Below are 8,867 nucleotides of genomic sequence, written 5' to 3' on the forward strand. Positions count from 1 at the left end.
CTAGTATAATATTTTTGTCCAATGAATACCCGTTCATCATCTACATTTCTTCTTGGTGTAGCAATTTTAATGGCCAATAGTGTATTAAAAGCATTGACGTCCGAACCAAATTTCGAGTTTCCGTGAAACTTAGCTGGTCTTGGAGATTTTGTGTTCCGAATGGGGCGGAACTCGGTAGATGTCATATATGTGTACAGATCAATAACAGATTACAGTTCAGAACATTTGGATTCAAGAGAAAGAGCCTCACAAATTGATCATGCCAGCAACGGGCTGGTCCATCTCTGGTCTTTAAGAATGCAGTTATTTGGCTTGGCATTGATTTATTGTATTGTTGAATGTCCTTCTCGGTGATATTACCACATTTTGTCCAAATGACGCGTCATATCGTCAAAATCCCGAACTGGTTGGAGGGCCCTTTCCATAATGCACCCAACGTTCTGTATTGAGGGGAGATCCGGCGGTGTTACTTACTAAGGAATGGTTTAGCATACATGAAGACATGCTATAGAAACTCTCACCGGTGATGAATGGGCATTATCTTGCTGTAATGTAAGTCGAGGATGGCTTGCCTTGAAGGATAACAAGGCGGAGCGTAGAATACCGTCGACGTACCGCTACGCTGGGAGAGTGCAGCGAATGACAACCAATAAATGGCAGCCCAGACCGTCCCTCCTGGTTGTCGAGCCGTATGGTGGGCGACAGTCAGCTTGGTATCCCACTGGTGTCCGGGACGTCTTCAGACACGTCTCCGCTGCCCATCCAGTTCGAAGCGGGACTCAGCAGAGAAGAAAGTTACACTCCAGTCACTGAATCTGCTTTCGTGGCTGCAGTCGCTAACCCATGCTTGTGTGGTAGTATTCGATTCGGGGATAAGCCGGTTCGAAACCTGATGGTGGAAAGAATTTTCACTGCCAGTATTTGGCCGGCAAGTGTAGGAGACGTGAGACCCTAAATTTCCTGATCGCCAGAAAATCTCTCCGCAGTGGCTCATGGCGTGATGCCATGTGACACTGTGTAAGTAGGCTGTTTAGGTTTTTATGTTCGTAACGCCACGTAGCGCTTTATATGAAAATCACTGACTGTGCTGTGTGAAGTCTGTGGCTGGTTTGCATTGTAGGAATATTTGCTATTGTAGTGTTGGGCAGTTGGATGTGAACAGTGCGTTGCGTTGCGCAATTGCAGGTGAGCCGCTAGCAGTGGTGGATGTGGGGAGAGAGATGGCAGAGTTTTGAGAGCGGATGATCTGGACTTGTGTCCATCAGAGAGAGTAAATTTGTAAGACTGGATGTCATGGACTGATCTTTTATTTAGCTTGCAGTATTGGTGCTCACTGTATTGCAGTTGTTCGAGTAACGAAGATGTTTGAGAGGTAAGTGATTCATGAAAGGTATAGGTTATTGTTAGTCAGGGCCATTCTTTTGTAGGGTTATTGAAAGTCAGATTGCGTTGCGCTGAAAATATTGTATGACAGCTCTCAAAATTCTGCCATCTCTCTCCCCACACCCATCACTGCTGGCGGCTCACCTCCAACTGCGCAACGCTACGCGCTGTTCACATCTAACAGTGCAACACTACAATAGCAAATATTCCAACAATGCAAACCAGCCACGGACTTCACACAGCACAGTCAGTGATTTTCGTATAAAGCGCTACGTGGCGTTACCAACATAAAAACCTAAACAGCCTACTCACAACTGTTGATGGTGATATATCCGTCGGATGGGGACGTTACGCTTGACGGCACCTTTGGTGTTGTTAACGTGGTATAGGCTATGTGTGGCACCGAGTTTCACCCTCTCGCTTCTCTAATCGTCACGAGACAGCGCAAACATTACACTCCACTCCACAAACATACAGGTACTGTAATACTACATGCGTAAGAAAAAAAACCTCTGGCCAGTAAGATTCAAAGCCGATCGGGTGGTTATTTAACCTAAAAGTTTACATTTCAAATACATTTGTATCACCGAGGACAGCATTTCATGCTTAAGTCAGCTGCAGCTCTTAACAACAAATTCTCAATTACCTAGCGAACGACTTATTCGCGGCCCCATATCAAGGGGCTTGTTTTGCTTCAGCGAGTATTATGCTGCAAATTCGTGTGTGTCAAATTTTTTAGCTGCACGTGGCACTCTACTCCTCTCAGCTCACGCCTCGTAATGCGGGACTGATTGGCGCCGCACTGGTTGGCGATTGGCGAGTTGACGCAGGCAGAAACACACCAGTGAGGACGAAAAACGGGGATGTGTTTCTCGGGTGTAAAGTGGCTGCGGGACACGGCCGTGACGTGGAATGGTTGCGCAGGCTGGTAATTGGCCGGCAGCCAGCGGAAGCGGAAGTGCGACCCTTCCGGCCGTAACCTACGGGAGCGTCCACGCACGCGCCGCTTCCCCTGGACCCAGCTGCGCATCGGAATGAGAGGAGTCTGGAGCCACAGCCGTGTCTGGATGCTGGGCTCGTCTCCGTCCGCCTTTGTGATTGTCTTCCGTCGTTTGTTGTTGCTCGGGGACATCTCTGGCTGTTTAACTTTTAATAGCCACTCGTTCCTCTCACAGCGACGAGGCAGGTGCACCCGGCCTCTCCCACGACCATCGAGTAGTAATGAGACAGCAATTTCAGGGAAGAGTGTCGAATGTTATGAAAGACACATAGCCGCGGTGAGGCTTCTTCCAGAATTCCAGCTGAGTCAGTCGACTACGCGTTCGATAGTCATCGTGCGGTGGAAGTGCTGCCAATCAGACAAATGCCATTAATATCTCGTTATTTTACCTTGCAGATCATTACAGGGCGAATAAACTTATCCGGATGTAAGTATTGGAATACAGTTTGGATCTCATTTTACTGTTAATTAATCAAAACTTATCCCTCTTAAATTACTGTTGCACGTCGTTTGACACGCAAATGTCACTATGTTACAATACAGAATGTTTATATGGTAAATCACCTGCACAAGGTCAGCTTTTATTCTGAAAATGGTTGATAATATAAATGTTTGACACAGCACTGAATGCAGTATGTCATTAAGTTCTATTCTCAATTACCAAACTGTTATAAATTCGTGAAATCATTTCATCGAAACTGGTTGTGTATCATGATGTAGGTCGATTGCAGCAATTGAACAAATTCGGCAGGCAACTGTAAGTAGCATATCCCACATATACATGCTTGATACTTTATAATGCCTAAGTTTCAACAGGGTATGGGAACAGAATTTCTTTTCCGAGAATATGGCGCGCCTCAACGTGGAGTTGTCGCGTACCTCTGTAGTAAAGTGCCGAGTTGGATTGGACGAGATGGAACAATATCCTGCATGCCACGATCATCTGATGTAACCCGAATGACCTTCTGCTCACGACGTTACATTAATGACAGACTGTTTATTCCTCTGCTTCCGGGACACAGTGATGACAACCCATTACACAAGCATTTGTCACCTCTCATCAACACTTGCTTCGTAGGAATTGGCAGGGCCGGTCGGAGTCGCCGAGTAGTTGTAGGCGCTACAGACCGGAATCGCGCGACCGCTTTGGTCGCAGGTCCGAATCCGGCCTCGGACATGGATGTGTGTGATGTCCTTAGGTTAGTTAGATTTAAGTAGTTCTAAGTCTAGGGGACTGATGACCTCAGAAGTTAACTCTCATAGTGCTCAGATCCATTTGAACCATTTTTTGGAATTGGCAGGAAATGGATTACAGATTGCACATTTGTCGTGTTATAAAAGATGGCCACATTAAACAATTATGTAACTTATTTATAAATACCCTGTAGATAATAATTCAGTTCACTGTCAAAAAGTTATCTGTAGACATAAGGTTTAACTCAATAAGTGCAAATAAAATGAAATTACCCGAAATCAAATTTATACAAACTACATTGAAAAGCCAAAAAATGAATTCTGAACCCCATCTGCGCTCTACTACACTGAAACATGCGTATACAAATACAGAGATGTGTAAACAGACAGAATACGGCACCTGGCTCTGCAACGCCTATGTAAGACGACGAGTGGCTGGCAAAGTTGTTAGATTGGTTGCTGTTGCTACAATGACAGGTTATCAAGAGTTTCAATGTGGTGCTACACTCGGCGCACGAGCTATGGGACACAGCATCGCCGAGGTAGCGATGAAATGGGAATTTTGCCGTGCCACCATTGCACGAGTGTACTGTCAATATCATGAATCCGCTAAAACATCAAATCGCCGACGTCGATGTTGCTGGAGAAAGATACTGCAACAACGGGACCAACGACGACTGAAGACAAGTGTTCAACGTGACAGTAACGCAACCCTTTCGGAAATTGCTGCGGATTTCAATGATTGGCCGTCAACAAGTGCCAGCATGCGAATCATTCAACGAAACATATTCGATATGGGCTTTTGGAGCCGAAAACCCACTCGCCTGGACACGTCGACACCGACATTGCTGGAACTGCCGAAATGCGTACGTGTCACTTATCAGAGTCGTATCTAGACGTATCAGGGGTCCCATGTCACACCAGAAGCCCATGTCTCACACCACACCATTACAGAGCCTCTACCAGCTTGAACAATCACCTGCTGACATGCAGGGTTCATGGATTTATGAGGCAGTCTCCCACCTATACACATCCTTCCGCTCGGTAGAATTTGAAACGAGGCTTATCCGACCAGCCAACATATTTGCAATGATAAACAGTCCAATGTCGGTGTTGAGGGTCCGAGGGCGAGGCATAAAGCTTTGTGTTGTGTAGTCACCAGTGGTAACGAGTGGGCATTCGGTTCTATTTCGATGATGTCTCGTTCAATGGTTCGAACGCTGACACTTGTTGAGGACTCGGATTTGAATCTGCAGCAATTCGCGGAAGGGTTGCACTTCTGGCACGGTGAACGAGTCTCTTCAGTAGTCGTTCGTTCCATTCGTTCAGGATCTTTTTCCTGCCACACCAATGTTGGAGATTTGATGTTTTACCGGTTACCTGATATTGACGGTACATGCCTGAAATGGTGGTACGGGAAAATTTCCACTTCATCGCTATCTCGGAGATACTGTGACCCATGGCTAGTGCGCCGACAATAACACCACGCTCAAATTCATTTATATCTTGACAATCTGCCGTTTTATCAGTAGTAACCGATCACCAACTGTGCCAGTCACTTCTTGTCTTACATAGGCGTTTCCGACAGCAGCACCGTATTCAGCCTGCTTATATATCTGTATCTTTGAATACGCATGCCTATACCAGATTCTTTGGCGCTTCAACATGTACGAGTATTAGGGCCGATAAAGAAGTTTCGTCCAATGGCCTTACAGCCAAGAATCGGTATGTCAATTAGGAAAAATCACCGTGAGCATAGAGGCACCAATCCCACCACCACCCGATGATGAAAATTTTTGTTTGTTAAAGCACCATGTCCTGCTGCGTGAAGAAATCGTGCCTGCTGCACGTTCTCATCCGACAGGAATCGTCGCCCCTTCAAGGCCTTTTATAAACGAGTAAACGCGTGATTTGTATGGGAAGAGATCAGGAGTACTCGAGTATCTGCCACTTGAGCATGCGGAACATCTTTGTTACGACTTTTGAGATGTGCTGCACCCCTTGGTTACCATTGCACTACTGTGGTTTTCGACTTGCAGTCTCCAAAACTTCATTTGTTGTCCGATGAGTTTCTAACGGTGATTGTTCTGCGATAGCCAAGAAGAGAATAACAGCAGGTAGGTCTTCTTTGGATGCATTTGGTAATAGTGTCGCCATATTTCACATTTCCACATTTGCCGCACTCATGTCGAAAAGACACAAATGCCACAATAATTCCTTATCTACGTGTAGGTGCTTACATATCAGAATCGGAATCGCGCTACGTCGCGTATTCGCTGCAGCAACGCCCTCAAACGGAAACTATTTGATCACCGCTTATGGTAGGTGTTGGGGAACCAAGTTATTTCTGACTACTTTTAAAAACCTACAGAATAATGTTCATCAGTGGCTACAACAGCACACAGGGTTTCAAAAATAGCGACGTTTAACTTATTTTCCAGCGATATACGTTCGTTTCTACATCTCTTCTGAACAGGACATTGCAAGGCATCTACGATATGCTCAATAATGTTCATATCTGGGGAGTTTGGCGGCCAGCTGAAGTGTTTACACTCAGAAGAGTGTTCCTGAAGCCATTCCGTTTCAATACTGGATCTGTAGGGCGTCGCATTGTCCTGCTGGATATGTCCAAGTACATCGGAATGCACAATGGATATGAATCGATGGACGTACGTGTCATGTGTCAGAGTCGTATCGTGGGTCCAATATCACTCCAACTGCATTGAAGATGTTAAAAAATATATCTGCTCAACCATTTGTTTATAGTGTAAAACACTAAGATTGACGCGTTTCGGAAGTCAGGCTTCCATTATCAGAATAATGAAAAGTAAAAGAACCTGTTAAAACTCGCTAAAATGGAACATGAACAAGGTACAATAAAATTGATAATAAATTAAAACATCGTGGCTACTTCCCTTGTTGCAGCCGTGTCTTTCAAGGTGCATCTCCAAACAGTCGACAAAATATAAAAAAAACTCTAAAATGGTGTCGCCTATAGTGTTCAACATCTAACCACATGGCTCTCTCCTCTATCGTCGATACCGCCCGTGCGTCTTCGTTGATACCACACACCACGTAGCCGAACACGACGCTGAAACGCGAGTGAGCTCACGCTTTTAAGTAAACAAGGAAGTCACAGAGATGTCTATACAAACAGATAACATATACACGTTCCAAGGACCTCATGAAATGATGGTATCCTGCCAATTGCTAAAAATGTAGTTACTAAAAGCAACCAGTGAAATGTTTGAAAAAGTTATTTGTACCTGCAATTTCTTGACCTAAGTATTAGGAAACAAAATGGTAGGCATGTTTTTAAAATATTCAGGAAACCAACCACAACTGACGTGTTGATACAAAATAATTCCTGCCATCCTAATAGCCAGAAACTTTCTGCTTTTAGATCTTTGATAGACAGAGCCTTTAGAGTCCCTATGAATGAAGAAGACAGAATGACTGAGCTGAACATCATGAAACAACTAGCCGGAGCTGACGGATATCACCAAAACGTTGTCAATAAATTAATACGACAGAAACAGCGCGCGAATGCAAGAAAGAATATCGCAAATACACTCCTGGAAATGGAAAAAAGAACACATTGACACCGGTGTGTCAGACCCACTATACTTGCTCCGGACACTGCGAGAGGGCTGTACAAGCAATAATCACACGCACGGCACAGCGGACACACCAGGAACCGCGGTGTGGGCCGTCGAATGGCGCTAGCTGCGCAGCATTTGTGCACCGCCGCCGACAGAAACAGCGCGCGAATGCAAGAAAGAATATCGCAAATACACTCCTGGAAATGGAAAAAAGAACACATTGACACCGGTGTGTCAGACCCACTATACTTGCTCCGGACACTGCGAGAGGGCTGTACAAGCAATAATCACACGCACGGCACAGCGGACACACCAGGAACCGCGGTGTGGGCCGTCGAATGGCGCTAGCTGCGCAGCATTTGTGCACCGCCGCCGTCAGTGTCAGCCAGTTTGCCGTGGCATACGGAGCTCCATCGCAGTCTTTAACACTGGTAGCATGCCGCGACAGCGTGGACGTGAACCGTATGTGCAGTTGACGGACTTTGAGCAAGGGCGTATAGTGGGCATGCGGGAGGCCGGGTGGACGTACCGCCGAATTGCTCAACACGTGGGGCGTAAGGTCTCCACAGTACATCGATGTTGTCGCCAGTGGTCGGCGGAAGGTGCACGTGCCCGTCGACCTGGGACCGGACCGCAGCGACGCACGGATGCACGCCAAGACCGTAGGATCCTACGCAGTGCTGTAGGGGACCGCACCGCCACTTCCCAGCAAATTAGGGACACTGTTGCTCCTGGGGTATCGGCGAGGACCGTTCGCAACCGTCTCCATGAAGCTGGGCTACGGTCCCGCACACCATTAGGCCGTCTTCCGCTCACGCCCAAACATCGTACAGCCCGCATCGTGTGGTGTCACGACAGACGTGAATGGAGGGACGAATGGTGACGTGTCGTCTTCAGCGATGAGAGTCGCTTCTGCCTTGGTGCCAATGATGGTCGTATGCGTGTTTGGCGCCGTGCAGGTGAGAGCCACAATCAGGACTGCATACGACCGAGGCACACAGGGCCAATACCCGGCATCATGGTGTGGGGAGCGATCTCCTACACTGGCCTTACACCTCTGGTGATCGTCGAGGGGACACTGAATAGTGCACAGTACATCCAAACCGTCATCGAACCCATTGTTCTACCATTCCTAGATCGGCAAGGGAACTTGCTGTTCCAACAGGACAATGCACGTCCGCATGTATCCCGTGCCACCCAACGTGCTCTAGAAGGTGTAAGTCAACTACCCTGACCAGCAAGATCTCCGGATCTGTCCCCCATTGAGCATGTTTGGGACTGGATGAAGCGTCGTCTCACGCGGTTTGCACGTCCAGCACGAACGCTAGTCCAACTGAGGCGCCAGGTGGAAATGGCATGGCAAGCCGTTCCACAGGACTACATCCAGCATCTCTACGATCGTCTCCATGGGAGAATAGCAGGCTGCATTGCCGCGAAATGTGGATATACACTGTACTAGTGCCGACATTGTGCATGCTCTGTTGCCTGTGTCTATGTGCCTGTGGTTCTGTCAGTGTGATCATGTGATGTATCTGACTCCAGGAATGTGTCAATAAAGTTTCCCCTTCCTGGGACAATGAATTCACGGTGTTCTTATTTCAATTTCCAGGAGTGTAATATTACGAGAGTCACAATACCATACTTCGGTGATATTTCGCAAAAAGTGGCTAACATTTTCAAATCTTTCA

The sequence above is a fragment of the Schistocerca gregaria genome, chromosome 8 (genome assembly GCF_023897955.1).
Source record: "Schistocerca gregaria isolate iqSchGreg1 chromosome 8, iqSchGreg1.2, whole genome shotgun sequence".
NCBI classification, from domain to species: domain Eukaryota; kingdom Metazoa; phylum Arthropoda; class Insecta; order Orthoptera; family Acrididae; genus Schistocerca; species Schistocerca gregaria.